The 18679-nt window shown below is 48.0% G+C and overlaps 1 non-coding gene across 1 annotated transcript; it reads right to left on the reverse strand.

Annotated features, from left to right (window-relative positions):
- Positions 1 to 12380: 12380 nt before the first annotated feature.
- On the reverse strand, positions 12381 to 12452 carry TRNAY-GUA. The gene has a single exon. It is a non-coding gene; the product is annotated as a tRNA-Tyr (tRNA).
- Positions 12453 to 18679: the final 6227 nt, after the last annotated feature.

Consider the following 18679-nt stretch of genomic DNA (forward strand, 5'->3'; position numbering starts at 1 on the left):
CACCCATCTAGGCTGGCACCGAGCACCAGGCTGAGCCCCTCGTGTTACACAGCAGGTTCCCATTAGTTATCTATCTTACACATGGTAATGTGTGTACGTCAGGGCCACTCTCTCAATCTGCCCCACCCTCTTCTTCCCCCACTCTGTCCATAAGTCCGTTCTATATGTCTCTCCATTCCTGTCCGGCAAATAAATTCACAATAATATTCTTCTGGGTTTCATATGTATGCATTAACATGTGGTATTTGTTTTTCTCTTTCTGACTTACTTCACTCTGGATAACAGGCTCTAGGTTCATCCCCCTCACTAGAATTGACTCAAATCCGTTCCTATTTATGGCTGAGTAATAGTCCATTGTGTGTATGTACCACAGCTTCCTTATCCATCATCTGTTGATGGACATCTAGCGTGTTTCCATGTCCAGGCTGTTGTAAATAGTCTGCAATGAACTGTGGGGGTACATGTGTGTTTTAGGATTGTGGTTTTCTCAAGGTATATGCCCAGTAGTGGGACTGCTGGGTCGTATGGTAGTATTATTCCTAGTTTAAGAACTCGCCATTTTGTTCTCCATAGTGGCTGTATTGATTTATATTCCAACCAACCGTGCAAGAGGTTTCCCTTTTCTCCACATCCTCTCCAACATTGATTGTTTGTAGATTTTCTGATGATGGCCATTCTGACCTGTGTGAGGTGATACCTCATTGTAGTTGTGATTTACATTTCTCTAATAATAATAATGACCCTATGGACTGTAGCCTACCAGGCTCCTCCATCCATGGGATTCTCCAGGCAAGAGTACAGGAGTGGGTAGCCTGTCCCTTCTCCAGGGGATCTTCCCAACCCAGGGATCGAACCCAGGTCTCCTGCATTGCAGGCAGATTCTTTACCAGCTGAGCCACACGGGAAGCCCAATAATAAAAGATGTTGAGCATTTTTCATGTGTTTATTAGCCATCTCCCAAATGGTCTCTTGACTTTGCTTAAGTGATTGCTCTGCAGAAGTTTTTGATCTTTGTGCCATCTATCAATCTTTTATGGTTGTTTAATTTTAAATCATAGTTTGAAAAGCCTTCCTTGCTTCAAGCTTGTAAAGGTTGATTCTTCCCATACTTTTGTAGATTCATTTATACACTAAATTTTTTGGTCCATTTAGAGATTTCCTGAGATATGGTGTGAGAGATTGATCCAACCTGATCTTTTTCCAGAAAGCAGCTAATCACTTCCAACATCATTTATTCAAGAGTTCATCTTTACTAAAGGAGATGTTGCCTTTATCATTGACTGACCTTCTGTGTATGTTTGAGTCTCCATCTGCTCTCTTGGTCTGTCTCCATTGTATCTGCATATTGCCACACTGATTTGATATTACAGTGATAGTGTTTTACTATCTGATAAGGTGGTTTCCTCTCATTGTTTCTTTTTAGTGTCTCAGGTACTTTTAAACTTATCTTTGCAAACTGCACATGTGCGTGCATGCATGCTCAGTCACTTCAGTCGTGTCTGACTCTTTGTGACCCCACGGACTGTAGCTAACCAGGTTACTCTGTCCATAGGATTCTGTAGACAAGAATACTGGAGTGGGCTGCCATGCCCACCTCCAGGACATCTTTCCCACCCAGGGATGGAACCCACGTCTCTTACGTCTCCTGCATTGGCAGGTGGTTTCTTTACCACCAGCGCCACCTGGAAGACCTGATTAGGCACATACTTTTCTCGTTTCCCTGGGACAGGCCTCCCTGCCCTTCTACTCCAGGTGGACATCCAGTGGCAGAGGGTGTCTTTAACCGGCAAGTTTATTTTTCAGCTGCTCTATATTCAGAACTGAACAAGGAAGAAGAAAAGAATGGTTTTGGATACCACGTTTGTAATGTAAGAGGCCAGCTGGCCACACCATGTCCAGCCCCGTTTGTTTCCCTGCCCGTACCCCCTCACCCTAGCTCTCCCTGGGCACTGCAGATGTAGCCAGTACCCTCCCCCACAAGGCCTGCTGTTCCTCTGTTTCCAAGGCCTCCCTCAGCAGGCCTCTGCCTAAAAGTCCTTCTCTTGGAGGTCCTTGTCCTTCACCTGCATGATTATTAGGCAGCTGTCTGTCTCCCTGTGTGGGGCTTCCTGGGGAAGGTCCACATCTCTGGCCCAGGGTGTTGCTAGATGCCCACACAGCTGAGGCTCAGGGTGTCTGCACTTGCTCACTGCCTTTCTCCCCCCAGCCTGTGGTCAGTCCGCATCGACTACTCTTCTGTGGCCCCCCTCTCCCCCGGGGCTCCTCCCCTCCCTGGCAGTTCACCCGCTGCTCTGTCCTCCCTGTTCCGTCTCTGAAGCGCAACTTATATGGGACTCTCTCCTTTTATCTGCATGGAACGTCCCCCGACTGGACACCTCCTCCTCCTTCCTGAATTGCTTCTTTCTGCCAGGAACCCTTCTGGTCTGCTGTCCAGAGGCTGTCAACATGATCTTTCTAGAAGGCACCTCTATTGGTGTGGTTTCCCTGACTAGCTCTGGTCATGATCTCCCAATGGCTTTCAGGATGAAGTTCAAACCCAGTGGCTTGGCATCCTTGACCTTCGGTGGCCTGGCCTTGGTCTACCTCAGCAGCACCCCTCGCCCATCTTCACAGAGGCTTTCTCCTCACCCCTCAGCTGACCAGTGGCCCCGCAGCCTTCAGGTCTCGGGGTCTGTGTCATGTTCTCTGGGAAGACCCTTCTGGCCCACAGGTCTGGGCTGGAGGCCCCGGAGCCCCCTGAGCATGCCACAGAACCACGGCCTGGGAGGGCAGATCCTTACTGGACAAGCTGGACCCTGGTGCCTGGCGTCTGGCTTATTCTTGCCTAAATGAAGAAGTTAAAGCCCTGAAACCAGGACAGCAGCAGTTGATAGAGAAATATATGTTTTTTAGGAACATCTCTGGATCTGCCCCTTGGCACTGAAATACTCTCTCAGCATCTGAAGGGCTTAAGGAAGAGTGGGCACCAAGCCAAGCCTGGAGACAATTGAAGTGAGCTTAGCAGAAGCTTCCATAATGTGTGAGCCACACCGCCAGTCCCCAGAGACCCATGAAAGGAGAGATTATGTTTTCAGCAGGAAGAAAAGAAATTTGTCATCTCCTCTGGCGCTGGGAGCCAAGGTCACCCTGACTGTGGAGTTGCCTCCTTGACGACACCGGGAGTGTCCCTCAGGTGTCGAGACAGGCTGCAGGCCTTGGAGGCCAACGGGGTGGGCACTTCAGAGCATCACTACCCCCTGGGAGGGCAGACACTTTCAGAGGGTCCCCAGCACCACTGAGGAAGGCCCAGGACGGCCCTCCTCCCGGGGGCCTTCCCTGCGCGTGTACCTTCGCCTGTGGCGGCAACGTCTCCGGAGAGCCGTGGTCCTCCCAGGCCAGCTCCTGGTTCTGTCAGGGTCTTGATGACGACCGTGTTCCCCTCCCCACTATGGACAAGAGTTGCTGACACAGGGCGCCCAGAGAACGTGGCCTAGAATGGCCAAGGCTGGACAGGTGTTGAATGTGGTCTGAAATACAGAGGTTCCTCTTCACTTAACTGCCCCTTGCTCCTCTTCCTCCTTGTCTGTCAACTCCAGGGGCTTTACCCTCCTCTCCACTCAGGCTCAGCTTTTTATGGAGAACACTCTCAGGTGGGAGCTCAGCCTGGCAGCTGCTCCACTTCTGAGGCTCAGGAGCCCCATGGGACCAGGCAAGAGGGGGTACGAGCGTGGGTCAGACACTCAGACAGCTGGCTGGCAGGAGGGAGCTTTCCCCGGTGCTCACAGCTCCCAAGGGGCTTGGGGCAGGGAAGGAGTCTGGGTCAGTTTGGGAGCACTGACTGGATAGTAGGTGCCCAGTAAACTTTGCTGCCCAAGGGTCCTTTGGTGTGGGGACTGTGGCTGAGCCTTGAGCCTGAGGGTTAAAGCGAACAGTGGGTGCAGATGGCGGGGTGCAGGTGTGCATATGGTGGGGTTACAGGTGTGCAGACAGTGGGGTACAGGCGTGCAGATGGTGGGGTACAGGCATGCATATGGTGGGGTACAGGCATGCAGACAGTGGGGTACAGGCGTGCAGACAGCAGGGTGCAGGCATGCAGATGGTGGGGTACAGGCGTGCAGACAGCGGGGTACAGGCGTGCAGATGGCAGGGTGCAGGCATGCAGGCGGCAGGGTGCAGGCATGCAGACAGCAGGGTGCAGGCGTGCAGACGGCGGGGTGCAGGCATGCAGATGGTGGGGTGCAGGCATGCAGATGGCAGGGTGCAGGCGTGCAGACAGCAGGGTGCAGGCGTGCAGATGGCGGGGTGCAGGCGTGCAGATGGTGGGGTACAGGCATGCAGACAGCAGGTACAGGTGTGCAGACAGCGGGGTGCAAGCGTGCAGACAGCAGGGTACAGGTGTGCAGATGACGGGGTACAGGTGTGCAGATGGCGGGGTGCAGGCGTGCAGATGGCGGGGTACAGGCATGCAGATGGTGACTATAAGCAGGACTAGAGCAGCAAGTGCTCCAAGCCGAGTGTGGGAAGTCAAGAAAGACTGCCTGGTGGGAGGGCAAGGCAGGGTACTTGACCTTGAAAGATGGGAAGATTTTGACAGCTGTGAATGCAAGGAGGGCTCTTCGGGCCTAGGCAAAGAGGAGGGGAAGGAAGGCACTGGGTTTGCATGGATACACAAATGGGTGATTTGTGTTAGAGGTGAAAAAACATACGAAGAGAACTCAACCCAATTATAATCAAAGGATGCAAATTAAAGCAATAAAAAGATGCCTCCCCCTGCAAATGTTAAGTAGGCAAAGATAAAACCAAATTGAAATCCAGGCTTGGAAGGGGGTTGGGAGAGGAACCCTCATATTAAAGTAGGCTGAGTCAAAGCGGAGATGGATATAGAAAGCCAGAGAATGTCTGTATTCCTTACCCAACTTCCAGGATAGTTTTCTAAGGATGTAATTGAGAGAGGCATCAACATTTAGCTCTGCTGATTTTCAGCAAAGCACGGCTGCGGACCACAAAAATGTCTCAAACGTTTGATGGGGAATTGGTTAATTTAAAAAAAAAATTTGGTTTCCCTGGTGGCTCAGAAGGTAAAGCATCTGCCTGCAATGCAGGAGGAGACACAGTTCGATCCCTGGGTCAGGAAGATCCCCTGGGGAAGGCAATGGCAACCCACTCCAGTACTCTTGCCTGGAAAATCCCATGAACACAGGAGCCTGGTAGACTACAGTCCATGGGGTCACTGAGAGTCAGACACGACTGAGTGACTTCACTTTTAAAAAAATTTTAGTTGAAGGATGATTGCTTTACAGAATTTTGTTGTTTTCTGTCAAACCTCAACACGAATCAGCCATAGGTACACCATGTCCCCTCCCTCTGTAGCCTCCCTCCCATCTCCCGCCCCATCCCGCCCCTCTAGTTTGGTACAGAGCCCCTGTGTGAGTTCCCTGAGTCATATAGCAAATTCCCATTCGCTGTCTATTTTACACATGATATTGTAAGTTTCCATGTTACTCTGTCCATACATCTCACCTCTCATCCTCTCTCCTTGTGTCAGTAAGTCTGTTCTCTATGTCTCTTTCTCCTTTGCTGCCCTGCAAGTAAATTCTTTGGCACCATCTTTCTAAAATTCATATACATGCATTAGTATATGATATTTATCTTTCTGACTTACTTCACTCTTTATAATAGGCTAGACTTGGTTAACTTTTATCATTGAAAACCTGGCAGTCAAGAGCAGTTGGGCTTCCCCGGGGGCACTAGTTGTAAAGAGCCCACCTGCCAATGCAGAATTTGCCTGAGACAAGGGTTCGATCCCTGGGTTGGGAAGATCCGCTGGAGGAGGGCATGGCAACCCACTCCAGTGTTCTCACCTGGAGAATCCCTATGGCCAGAGGAGCCTGGTGGGTTGCAGAGTCAGAGACAACTCAAGTGGCTTAGCACACGCACACAAAAGAGCAGTTATTAAGGGGAGAGAATGTTCCAGATAAGCTGTTGGGTGGGAATTGCAGGCTTTAGAACAGGGTGAACAGAGTGAGGTGGGATTTGCAGAAGTGGTTGTGGCACGTGTGTGTGCAAGCATCTTTCTCCCTCCCGGCAACAGGATAGGGGTGCTGCAGGCCCCTTCATCCCCCCTTGTCCTTGAGTGGGTGACTTTCTCTCTTTCTCTGAAGTGGCCACAGACGCCCACTGAGAAGGGACTGTCCTGCCTCGCCTTGCTGGCGCTTTGGAGAGATGACGCCCTGCCCAGGGGAGCTGGGTATACATCTAGTTAATAACACAAGGCGCACTTGGGTTCGCCATGTGCCACTGTCCCTCCCCTTCCTACAGCTTCCTTGAAAACCTTGTGGGCAGGGGATGGCTGGGCTCAGGAGAGGTTGTAGTATTTCCCAATCCTGCTCTAATTTATGTTTATAATTTTGAATATGTACTCTCTGTTTTGAAGTTCAAAAGGCACCAAAGAATGTAGAGTGAAAAATAGGATTTCTAACCATGCTTTCTAGTCTACCTAGAACTACCAGTTTCTTGTGTAGCCTGCTAGAAATGTTTTAGAAATCTGAAGAATATTCAGACAATTACATGTATGTAACCTCCTCCCAAGGCATCCCAGGTGGCTCAGTGGTAAAGAATCCGCCTGCCAATGCAGGAGACACAGGAGACTTGGGTTTGATCCCTGGGTCGGGAAGATCCTCTGGAAAGGGAAATGACAACCATCTCCAGTATTCTTGCCTGGGAAATCCCATGGACAGAGGAGCTTGGCAGGCTACAGTCCATGGGGTTGCAAAAGAGTTGGACACGATTTAGTGACTAAATAGCAACAACAACCTCCCCCGGCTGCTTTCACATGATGATAGTGTATTGTACATGCTGCTTTGCACCTGTGTTTTCACTTAATGATGCAACTTGATGATAACGGCTTACTGGAGAGGGTCCTTGTTCATGGCTGCATAATATTTCACGACACAGAAACACCATTATTTATTTAACAACAGATGTTTAGGTTGTCTCCCATCTTTTGCTATTACAATGAAGAAGCCTTTGCACAAGTAAATTTGAACATCTGTGACTCACTCTGTAGGATAAGACCCCAGAGGTGGGCAAAGCTTTGTATCTTGGAAATTTGGGTCAAAATTACCAAAGTATCTTCCACAGATGATGCACGAATTTATACCCCACCAACCATTTCTCCACCCCCTTGCCAACACAGTCAGTCCTCAGACTTCTTGACCTTTATAAAATAGTTTAAATTTTTTCACTTAACTTATTATGAGTGGTGAACATCTTCTAATTTTTTTAAAATTGTGAGTTATAGCATATATATAGAGAATTATATATACATTTGTACAGTTAAGATGGATAATTATGAATGAAACACTCAGATAACCAGCAAGTAAATCAGGAATGAAACAGATCAGCACCTAGGATCCACTCCCATGCTGTCTTAACCCTTTCCTCACCCATCGGGAGCCACTCTCCTTAATCCTGTGCAGTTTTATTCTTTTAGCGGTCCCCTTGGAAATCAGGACAGTCCCTAACTTTTCAAAGCCTGTGGCTAATCAATATCTTCATCTCCCTCTCAGATGACACAGACCGTTGAACACTTAAGTATCATTTACCCCTACCCTCAACTTACACATTGTTATGGTAGTGCATTTGGACTCTATCTCCTCCTTAATGATTTCTAGGATCTTTTTGTGTATTAGGAAATTAGCTCTTTGTTGGTGATATGAGTTGCAAATATTTCCCCCCTCCAAGTTTGCCTTTTAAAATTTTAATTTTGGCCATGGTGGTTTTGCCACGCAAGTTTTCCAAAATGCACGTGTTAATTAAAAGAGACCCGCACACTGGAAGAAGAGCAGCCCTAACCGCTGCTAGTGGGGGAATTATGGCTCATTTTTTTGCTTTCCCTTTGCCTTTTTACAGGTTTCTTTCTTTCTTTTTTTTTTTTTTTGTATTAAGAATATATTACTTTTGTAAGCGTAAATAGGTCAGATGCCAGAAAAGTAGAGTTGCTCACCTATTGAAGGACCGTCCAGGGCCTTGTGAAGCCGGAGGTACTGATGGAGTCACTTTGCATTAAGGCTCTGCCTTCCTCCCACCCTGGCCACAGCAGACCCCAGGGTCGTGGTCTCTCCCATGCTCTCCCCAGCCATTTCTAGGATACCTAAACTGAGCTCTATAAGGCCTTCACCTCTCAGTCCAAGATGCCCCATGCTGCTGGCGTTTGCCACCTTGAGCCTCTCTACCAGGCTGCCCCTACACATGCCAGCACCCTTGGCTTTCCTGAGGTGAGTCTCAAGATGTGGGTGGCCCCTTGACTCTGCAGCACTCCTGAAGGCCAAATAATTGCAGGCAGCTTTTTCCTCTATAAGCTTTACAACCCCAGGCTGTGCCCAGCAGTTGCTTAGTTAAAGCTTTCAGACTAAAATATGAGGGAGTGAAGATCTGGGTGTCCAAAGCAAGAGTGGATGGGACTTGCAAGGTCTAGTGACACCCCGAGTGGGGCTGGCTGGCATTCCACCCCACCGAGCAGGAGGGGCCTCCGGGACAGTCATTGGAGATCTCTCTCCAGAGGGTGGGGTGCCATTCTGAGGGTATGGGTAGGAGCAGGAGAGGCTGGGTGCCATTCCCAGAGCTTGGCAATTATTACAGTCTCCTCGCTGTCCAGGTGTGGGAAGCAGGGGGGCTAGAACCTTCCTCGTCCCGCCCACTCACTGCCAGCCCACCCCCTGCTACTTCCAAGCTCACAGCTCAGGACGAACGCCCATCCGTCCTCACCTCCCATTGTCCTTGCATGGCCATCCCTTGGGAGACGTTCCTGGGAAACAAGCCCTGGGGTGTCTCCTGGGTAATCGTGTATGCTTTTTAATGTAACCAACCCCAAAGCTTCCAGCAGACAGGTTTGCTTTTTTCTGGTGAGCTGCTAGGAAGCATTGGGACACATTTGTTTTTCGCTGTAGCAAGCACACATAGCAAGCATAGCACGCATTTGGCCTTTGTTTTCAAGTTAGCTTTCTATCTTGCTCCTCTTTACGTCCCTATCCTTGTTTTCTTTCTTTTTTGTCTCCCACGTTTAATTTATGCTATCTTGTTATATATGTGTATCCTCGTAAGCACCTTAAATCCTTTCCAGAAACGTTGGGTAGAAATCATAAATACCATTTCTATCTTCATCCGGAGTCTGGAGGTGGGAAAACATCTCCGTGACAGCCAGTCTTATTAACCCTTACCTGGACAGGCAGAGCAGTGACTCCCAAACAGAGCAGACTGTGGGGCCTGGGAGCTTCCGCAGCAGTCCTTGGAGAGGTCCTGAAGAGGAGGCTGGTGGAGGGGCGCACCCACCGCAGGTTGAGTGAAGGCACTGGGTTTACGTGGAGACTGCAGAGCCTGGGGGTTGGGCTTGGGATTGGGCACAAGTGCTGCCAAGGACTGCTGGGGACCCTGGATTTCTGTAGCCTCAGCCCTCAGGGTGTTTGAGAAAAGACACATTTTCATTGCTCTAAGATAGGCTTGTTTGGCAGAAGGGTGAGACCAAAGGTTGCTATGGGTGCTGGCAGGAGAGGGACTGAAGAGTCCCTGAAGGGCGCAGCCCCTGTTCCAGCCGAGGCCGGGCTGGAGGAGAGGCTGGGCAGTGTTGGTAAGACCCAGGCAGGATCGCGGGGAAGCCCCACCGGGCGGGCTGCGGAGTTCAGGATCATTTCCTAGAGGCGGTGCTGTCCTGAGTGAGGAGGCTTTGGGTTGGCCTCAGAAGAGCTGGAGGAAGTGGTGTATGGACAGCTCGCCCTCCATCCTCAGGGGTGGCAGGAGCGGGTGGGTCAGTGAGGAAGGGTACAGGGTGGTACAGCTGGGTGGGCGGTCCTCCTGGGATGGTGGAAGGACGCTGCGGTTGGTCTGTGAGCTTTCCTGTCCAGCAGCCATTTGCCCCTTCTCCAGGACCAGCGCTGAGATGGCTCTGGGAACCTGCCTCCCCTCCCACCTCAGACAGCACAGCCTCAGTACGGCTCTGCCTCTTTCCCGCAGCTGCGGAGGGAGGCCCTTCCATCAAGTTGCTCAGTTGTATGGAATTCTGGGACTCAGGTGGGAACTTCTGGGGAAAGATGCTTTCTTTCTTGTTGAACTTGACTCTGAGAAGATGAAGGCCTGGAATTTGCAGGCCCATTGTTATCATGAGAAGGCTGAAAGCAAAACCATGTGGAATAGACTGGAGAAAGGAATAGAGAAACTAGAGGAATAGGGGATGTTTTGAACCTCCAAATTCAGCTGTACCAGAAGATAATTTTTTCTTCCTTTTTTAAAAAATTGAAGTATACAGTTGATTTACAGAGTTGTGTTAATTTCAGTTGTACAGCAAATATATCCTGGAGGAGGAAATGGCAACCCACTCCAGTGTTCTTGCCTGGAGAATTCCATGGACAGAGGAGCCTGGTGGGCTACAGTCCATGGGGTCACAAAGAGTCAGGCATGACTGAATCAACTTAGTATAGCACATAGCATGTATGTAATAAATAATATATATGAGAAAAGATCTGAAAAAGAATACACACACACATATATACATATAAATATACTTTTTCAGATTCTTTTTCCATATAGGTTGTTATAAGATATTGCATATCATCCCCAGAGCTATGCAGTACATCCTTGTTGCTTATCTATTTTATATAGTAGTGTGTATATGTTGATTCCAAACTTCTGATTTATCCCTCCCCCTATTTCCTTTTTGGTAACTATAAGTTTGTTTTCTATATCTGTAGGTCTCTTTCTGTTTTATAAATGAGTTCTTTTTTTTTTTTTAGATTCCGCATACAAATGATAGTGTATGTTTGTCTTTCTCTGTCTGGCTTACTTCATTTAGTATCATAATCTCTAGGTCCATCCCTATCACTGAAAATGGCATTGTTTCATTCTTATTTATGGCTGGGTAATATTCCATTATAATATATTTATATATGTGTGTGTGTGTGCTGAGTTCTGCTTAGTTGCTTCAGTTGTGTCTGACTCTTTGCAACCCCGTGGACTGTAGCCCATCAGGGTCCTCTGTCCATGGGATTCTCCAGGCAAGAATACTGGGGTGGGTTACCAGGCCCTCCTCCACGGGATCTTCCCAACCAGGGATCTAACCTAGATCTCTCACATTGCAGGTGGATTCTGTGCCATCTGAGCCACCATGGAAGCCCAAGAATACTGGAGTGGGTAGCCTATCTCTTCTCTAGGGGATCTTCCTAACCAGGAATTGAACTGGGGTCTCCTGCATTGCAGGCAGATTCTTTACGAGCTGAGCTGGTAAAGAATATATATATATATATATATACCACATTGAAGATAATCTATTGAGTCAAAAATTCAAAACCTCCAGTCATAGACTGGATTCCTCAGAAGAGACTTGAACAAGCAGCTCAGTGATATCACAAGCCCCTCCTAGCTTTTCACCTCCCGTGCTGTTGGCATTATCTTAGACTGGGTCTCCTCTTGGTGATACAGGGGCTCCAGTAGCATATGAGGTGATGTTCTTTATCATTGAGAAAGAACTTTTCCCCAGAACCTCCTGTAGACTGAGGAAGCATATTTCCTGGGAGACCTCAGCAACTTTTCCCCCTATTTCACTGGCCTGACTTGGGTCACATGCCTACCTTTGGACCAATTCCTGCTGTCAGGAGGCTGAGAGGCCCTCATTGGCCAGTAGGAGCCCAACTTGAAGTTGGAAAATTTAGGTACCTGTTAGGAAGGTGAGGATATATTTGGGGAGGCAGCCAACACTGCATACCTCAGTCAGCTTGGGGTGCTGAACCAAGAGATGATCTGACTTCCTGTGAGGTCTAAAGTGACTACTGGCTGGATTGCTGGGCTTCTGGTCTCCTCTCCCAATGTGCCGGGGCTCGTGGCAGCAGACCTGGCAAATCCGTGCTCATCTGGACTCTGGGTCAGAGTCTTTGGATCTAACTCCAGTTACAGGAGAAAGTGGGGGCAATCCTGGGGCTCAAGGGGGCACCCCATTCAGAGGGAGGCTTAGAGAAGTCATCAGAGGGACTGGAATGACAGGTCAGAGGAGTTTGTCATGGCAGTACTACATTTGCCTTCCTCAAGAAATTTTGTTCAGAGACAAGCTGCGTACACAGTCTGGAAGCAGGTGGTATGTATCTGGAGCCATGGGTCACCGCCTTATTTACTCCAAGAAGTAATTCCCATCTTCTGTGCCACACATATTACTGAAATTCTCTGTTGAAACATGATTGATTCATATCACTGTGGTTTGTATTTCTTTTTCTGATGTGATGAAACTAGAGTGTGTTAGTCACTCAGTCGTGTCCGACTCTGTATGACCCCATGGACTGTAGCCCGCCAGGCTCATCTGTCCATAGAATTCTCCAGGCAAGCATACTGGAGTGGGTTGCCATGCCCTTCTCCAGGGGATCTTCCCAACCCAGGGATCGAACCTGGGTCTTCTGCATTACAGGCAGATTCTTTACCATCTGAGCCACAAGGGAAGCCCCAATCAAATTAGTAACCATGGTTTAATTGATAATGGGTTAAAAGTAACTTATCTGTCAAAGACCCCTTGCCCCATCAACTCTGAAGTCTTTTGGGGTCATTAACTGTGCCAGTAGGGCTGAAACTCAGCTCTGGTGCTGTCTTCTCCCAGAAATGGCTTCCTCTGATGACCAGCACTGAACCTTTCCCTGGGAGAGACCTTCTTGAACCCTGGGTCTGGTGAGGTCTCCTGCCTGAGGCCTGAATCAGGGAGGGAGGAGGGAGACCCTGACCCTGGGAGCGAGTCTGAGGGTGGAGGGAGGTGGTCCTGCTCTCAGGGTCACAGCCTGGGGGGTGTCTCTGTGTCTCAGGGGGTACAGAGTGTTATCATCCTGTGGCTCTTGGGACCCCCTCTGGGCTGGAGAGGGGCCTGCATTTCCACCACCAGAGCCTGACCTCCCTTTCCTCCTTGCCCCTCGAGTGGGGCTTTGCTCTGGACGTCAGACTCGGTGTTTCCCCGGAGGGCATGCCTCAATGCCTTTGGCACCATGGTACCTCCTGCACCACGCCTCACCCCAAACCAGTCTTTGCTCTGGTCCTCCCCCAGGGCGTCCGCTTGCTTCATGGTAACGTCCCTTACTGACCTCTTCTCTCTCCCCCTGGACGGTCGTGGGGCCCAAGAGCCCCAGACCTGGTCCCGCCCCTCCTCAGTGCCAGGCATGGAACAGGTGGGTCACAGAGCAGGCACAGTCCCTGCTTCCTGAAGCGGATCTTCCAAGGCGATACAGACTGCAGTAGCCTGGCATGCCATCAGGGAGGTGGGAGGCAGGAGGCTGTGCTGAGGAGGGAGAGACAAGAAGGCGCATTGCACGCAGGAGGCGGAAGCTCTGCTGGGGGGCAGATCAAGGCCTGTGGAGTCAAGGCCTTGGGTGTAATGTTAAGGCATGGTTAGCTTTTCTAAAAACCATCTTGGTTGAGGAGTAATTTATGGCTAATAAAATGTGCCATTTTTAAGTATGCAGGTTAATAAAATGACACAGATGTGTGGCCGACACCCGAATCAAGGTAGAGGAAACTGCATCACCCCACAAAGTTCCCCTATGCCTGCTTCAGTGAATCCCTCCTCCCCAGCCAGAACTTAGCCCTGAGTAGCTCTGATCTGCTCTGTTACCAGAGACTAATTCTGCCTGTTCCAGAACTCACTTCTCTGTTGGGTCTGGCTTCTTTCACTCAGCAAAATGTTTTTGAGATTCATCCATGTTTTTACGTGTATTAATAGCTTTAAAAAAATTGCTGAGTAGCATCCCATTTTGGGCTTCCCTTGTGGCTCAGCTGGGAAAGAATCCTCCTGCAGTGCGGGAGACCTGGATTCAATCCTTGGGTTGAGATGATCTCCTGGAGAAGGGAAAGGCTACCCACTCCAGTATTCTGGCCTGGAGAATTCCATGGACTATATAGTCCATGGGGTCGCAAAAGTCAGATACAACTGAGTGACATTCATTTTCATCCCATTTTATGAACTGTCCTATTGTGGACACATGAGTTATTTCCAGTTTGGAGCAATGATGAATAGAGACTAAACGTTTGTAAGCAGGTCTTTTTTTTTTGTGGAAGTGTTTTCATTTCTCTTGGGTAACTGCCTAAGAGTAGAATTGTTGGCTCATGAGATAGGTTTATGTTACACCATTTTCTTGGTAACTGCAGGGGATTGATTCCAAGACCTCTATGGATACCAAAATCTGCAGATGCTCAAGTCCCTTAGGTAAAATGGAGTGGTATCTGCATATAATCTGTGAACATCCTCCTGTATACTTTTGTATAATAGGCAGGTTGATAAGAAGTCCAGGGGTCCCTGAGGAGAGAGGGGTCTGGGGTTCTCGAGGAGGTGATAGGTCTGGAATTCTCAAGGAGGAGGAAAAAGGACAAACATCTTTCTTTTCCTTTGCATTCCTTAGTCTTAGTCACATAAAAATTTTCTTTCTTTAAGCCAGGAACTGATGATTATACAACAAACAACTTAGTTTAAACTCTGTACTAAGGATTATATAACAACAATGTATCCTGCTTGAGGACAGTTTTCCATCCTGAAAACCTTCTAGCTAATCCTGTTATCCTAAAATGTAAATTGTGGGGGTGGGTCTGGTAAAATATTCACAAATTTGAGACATGCTTTTGATTTATTGTAATAATTAATAAAAAAGTATGTGACTCCCTTGCTAACACTAGCGAAGGGGGCACTCTCTGCCCCCTTCTGATGTCTGTGTCAGAAGCTGTCTCAGTCCCTTTTTCACTTTAATAAACTCTGCTACACAAAAGCTCTTGAGTGATCAAGCCTGGTCCCTGGTCCCGAAGCTAAATCTTCTTCAAGCTATCACTTATAAATCATGTTTACATTTCTCTGATAATGAGTGATGTTGAGCATCTTTTCATGTGTTTGTTAGCCATCTGTATGTCTTCTCTGGAGAAATGTCTGTCCAGTTCTTTGGCCCATTTTTTGATTGGGTCATTTATTTTTCTGGAATTGAGCTGCAGGAGTTGCCTGTATATAGATATATATTTTTCCATTTATTTTTATTAGTTGGAGCGGGTGGAGAGGGAGGTGGGAGGGGGGATCGGGATGGGGAATACATGTAAAGCCCGTATATTTTTGAGATTAATCCCTTGTCTGTTGCTTTGTTTGCTATTATTTTCTCCCATTCTGAAGGCTGTCTTTTCACCTTGCTTATAGTTTCCTTTCTTGTGCAAAAGCTTTTAAGTTTAATTAGGTTCCATTTGTTTATTTTTGCTTTTATTTCCATTAATCTGGGAGGTGGGTCATAGAGGATCTTGCTGTGATTTATGTCGGAGAGTGTTTTGCCTATGTTCTCCTCTAGGAGTTTTATAGTTTCTGGTCTTACATTTAGATCTTTAACCCATTTTGAGTTTATTTTTGTGTATGGTGTTAGTGGAGGGGGTTCAGGATGGGGAACACGTGTAAATCCATGGCTGATTCATGTCAATGTATGACAAAAACCACTGCAATATTGTAAAGTAATTAGCCTCCAACTAATAAAAATAAATGAAAAAAAATCATGTTTACATTACCATATTAATGTAAGTAGTTGTTAATACAATGTAAACACTATGTAAACAGAAAAACATCTGTTTCTGCTTTATTGACTACCCCAAATCCTTTGACTGTGTGGATCACAACAAACTGTGGAAAATTCTTAAAGAGACGGGAATACCAGACCACCTGACCTGCCTCTTGAGAAACCTGGATGCAGGTCAGGAAGCCTACAGTTAGAACTGAACATGGAACAACAGACTGGTTCCAAATAGGAAAAGGAGTACGTCAAGGCTGTATATTGTCACGCTGCTTATTTAACTTATATGCAGAGTACATCATGCAAAATGTCAGGCTGGATGAAACATAAACTGGAATCAAGATTGCCAAGAGAAATATCAATAACCTCAGATATGCAGATGACACCACCCTTATGGTGGAAAGTGAAGAAGAACTAAAGAGCCTCTTGATGAAAGTAAAAGAGGAGAGTGAAAAAGCTGGCTTAAAACTCAACATTCAGAAAACTAAGATCATGGCATCTGGTCACATCACTTCATGGCAAATAGATGGGAAAACAATGGAAACAGTGAAAGACTTTATTTTCTTGAGCTCAAAAATCACTGCAGATGGTGACTTCAGCCACGAAATTAAAAGATGCTTACTCCTTGGAAGAAAAAATATGACCACCTTAAACAGCATATTAAAAAGCAGAGACATTGCTTTGCTGACAAATGTCTGTCTAGTTGAAGCAATGGTTTGTCCAGTAGTCATGTATGGATGTGAGAGTTGGACCATAAAGAAAGCTGAGTGCAGAAAAATTGATGCTTTTGAACTGTGATGTTGGAGAAGACTCTTGAGAGTCCCTTGGACAGCAAGGAGATCAAACCATTCAATCCTAAAGGAAATCAGTCCTGAATATTGATTGGAAGGACTGATGCTGAAGCTGAAACTCCAATACTTTGGCCACTTGATGCAAAGAACTGACTCATTGGACAAGACCTTGATGCTGGGAAAGACTGAAGGCAGGAGAAGGGGACGACAGAGGATGAGGAGGTTGGATGGCATCACCGGCTCGATGAACATGAGTTTGAGCAAGCTTCGGGCGTTGGTGATGGACAGAGAAGCCTGGTGTGCTGCAGTCCATGGGGTCACAAAGAGTTGGACATGACTGAACGATTGAACTGAACTGAAACACTCTGTAAATACCATATACAATAGATAGTTGCTGGTGTGTGGCAAAGTCAAGTTCTGCTTTTTGAAACTTTCTAGAATTTTTTTCCTGAATATTTTTGATTTGTGGTTGGTTGACTCCTTGGATGTGGGACATGTGGACATGGAGGACTGACATGTAACAAAATGATAAATGATTTTTTAAAGTGCTTGCACCACTTTCACTCGAGCAATGCATGAGAGTTTCAGTTGCTCTACAGCTTCATGAGCCTCTTGATGAAAGTGAAAGAGGAGAGTGAAAAAGTTGGCTTAAAGCTCAACATTCAGAAAACTAAGATCACGGCATCAGGTCCCATCACCTCATGGCAAGTAGATGGGGAAACAGTGAAAACTGGCTCACTTTATTTTTTGGGCTCCAAAATCACTGCAGATGGTGACTGCAGCCATGAAATTAAAAGACACTTACTCCTTGGAAGGAAAGTTATGACCAACCTAGACAGCATATTAAAAAGCAGAGACATTACTTTGTCAACAAAGGTCCGTCTAGTCAAGGCTGTGGTTTTTCCAGTGGTCATGTATGGATGTGACAGTTGGACTATAAAGAAAGCTGAAGAATTGATGCTTTTGAACTGTGGTGTTGGAGAAGACTCTTGAGAGTCCCTTGGACTGCAAGGAGGTCCAACCAGTCCATCCTAAAGGAGATCAGTCCTGGGTGTTCATTGGAAGGACTGAGGCTGAAGCTGAAACTCTAATACTTTGACCACCTGATGCGAAGAACTGACTCATTGGAAAAGACCCTGATGCTGGGAAAGATTGAGGGCAGGAGGAGAAGGGGACGACAGAGGATGAGATGGTTGGATGGCATCACTGAGTCAATGGACACAAGTTTGGGTAAACTCCGGCAGTTGGTGATGGACAGGGAGGCCTGGCGTGCTGCAGTCCATGGGGTCGCAAAGAGTTGGACACGACTGAGTGACTGAACTGAACTGAACTGAACTGAACACCTTCATCAATACTTGGTGCTGTGAGACTTTTAAATTTTAGCCAGTTTACTGGGTGTGAGGTGATATGTCCTTGTGGTTTTAATTTGTGTTTCCTCAAACAGCCTTGAACACTGGGAGAGTAGCCATGGACAGTACTTTTGACAAAGTCTCCATGTTAAGCGTCTCCTGAAGTAAGCTGGCCTGGTTGTCCCACCTGTTTCTTTTGCGATTGTGGCTCCCTGAGCTCCCAGCGTTTCTCCCCTGTTCTCCCCACCTCCCAGTCCCTCCTGGAAGGAAGTGCAGCTCTGGCACCTGCAATTTGTTTTGTGTGTCCACGGAGAAATAGGGGCCAAAGCGCTGGTCAGAAGCGTCTCAGGATACAGTCCAGGGATCCTAGAACTCCAGGCCAGCCCAGTGCAGTGGTGTCAGCCTTCGGAGACTGCCGACCCCCAGAAGGAGGATCTGGGGCTTGTTTTCAGAGACAGCGTCTCAGGGTGGTTTCTGCTGGTGAGTCCACTCCATGCTAGGGCCACCACGGTCACTGTGGGACCCTGGAGTTCCCCCACCTCTGGCCCCGGTTTCTAAGTCTCGTCTGCTCCTAGCCCTCTGCCTTCCTCTCTTTCAGGGCCCCTGGATCCTCGAGCATCCATGTAGAGGTGCTTCTCCTTTCTCAGGTTGCTTCCCTTGGTGGTCTCAACTCACACTCTAGGTCCGAGAGGGCCTGGAGAAGCCTGCAAATCCTCTGCACCCTCATTCCGGAACTGGGGGTGGCTGGGCTATGTGCTTGCTCCAGGCCTTGGTTTCCTTGTCTGTAGGCTGGGCAGTGACAGTCTTTGATGTGGGGATTGATGTGGGGATTAGAAGGGACCGTCCCACTGTAGAGGGTGCACACTACAAGGCCACTTCTAAAGCCCATCTGTGCAGACGCAGGGCGCCTTGTCGTCTGACACCGAGGCCGCTGGCGGGGCATCTCCACTGTGGGCCGCGAGGGGCTCGCCCCTTGGCTGCTCATGGTGATTTCCGGCATCCGTCCTATGGCGTCCTC

The sequence above is a fragment of the Cervus elaphus genome, chromosome 9 (genome assembly GCF_910594005.1).
Source record: "Cervus elaphus chromosome 9, mCerEla1.1, whole genome shotgun sequence".
Classification (NCBI taxonomy): domain Eukaryota; kingdom Metazoa; phylum Chordata; class Mammalia; order Artiodactyla; family Cervidae; genus Cervus; species Cervus elaphus.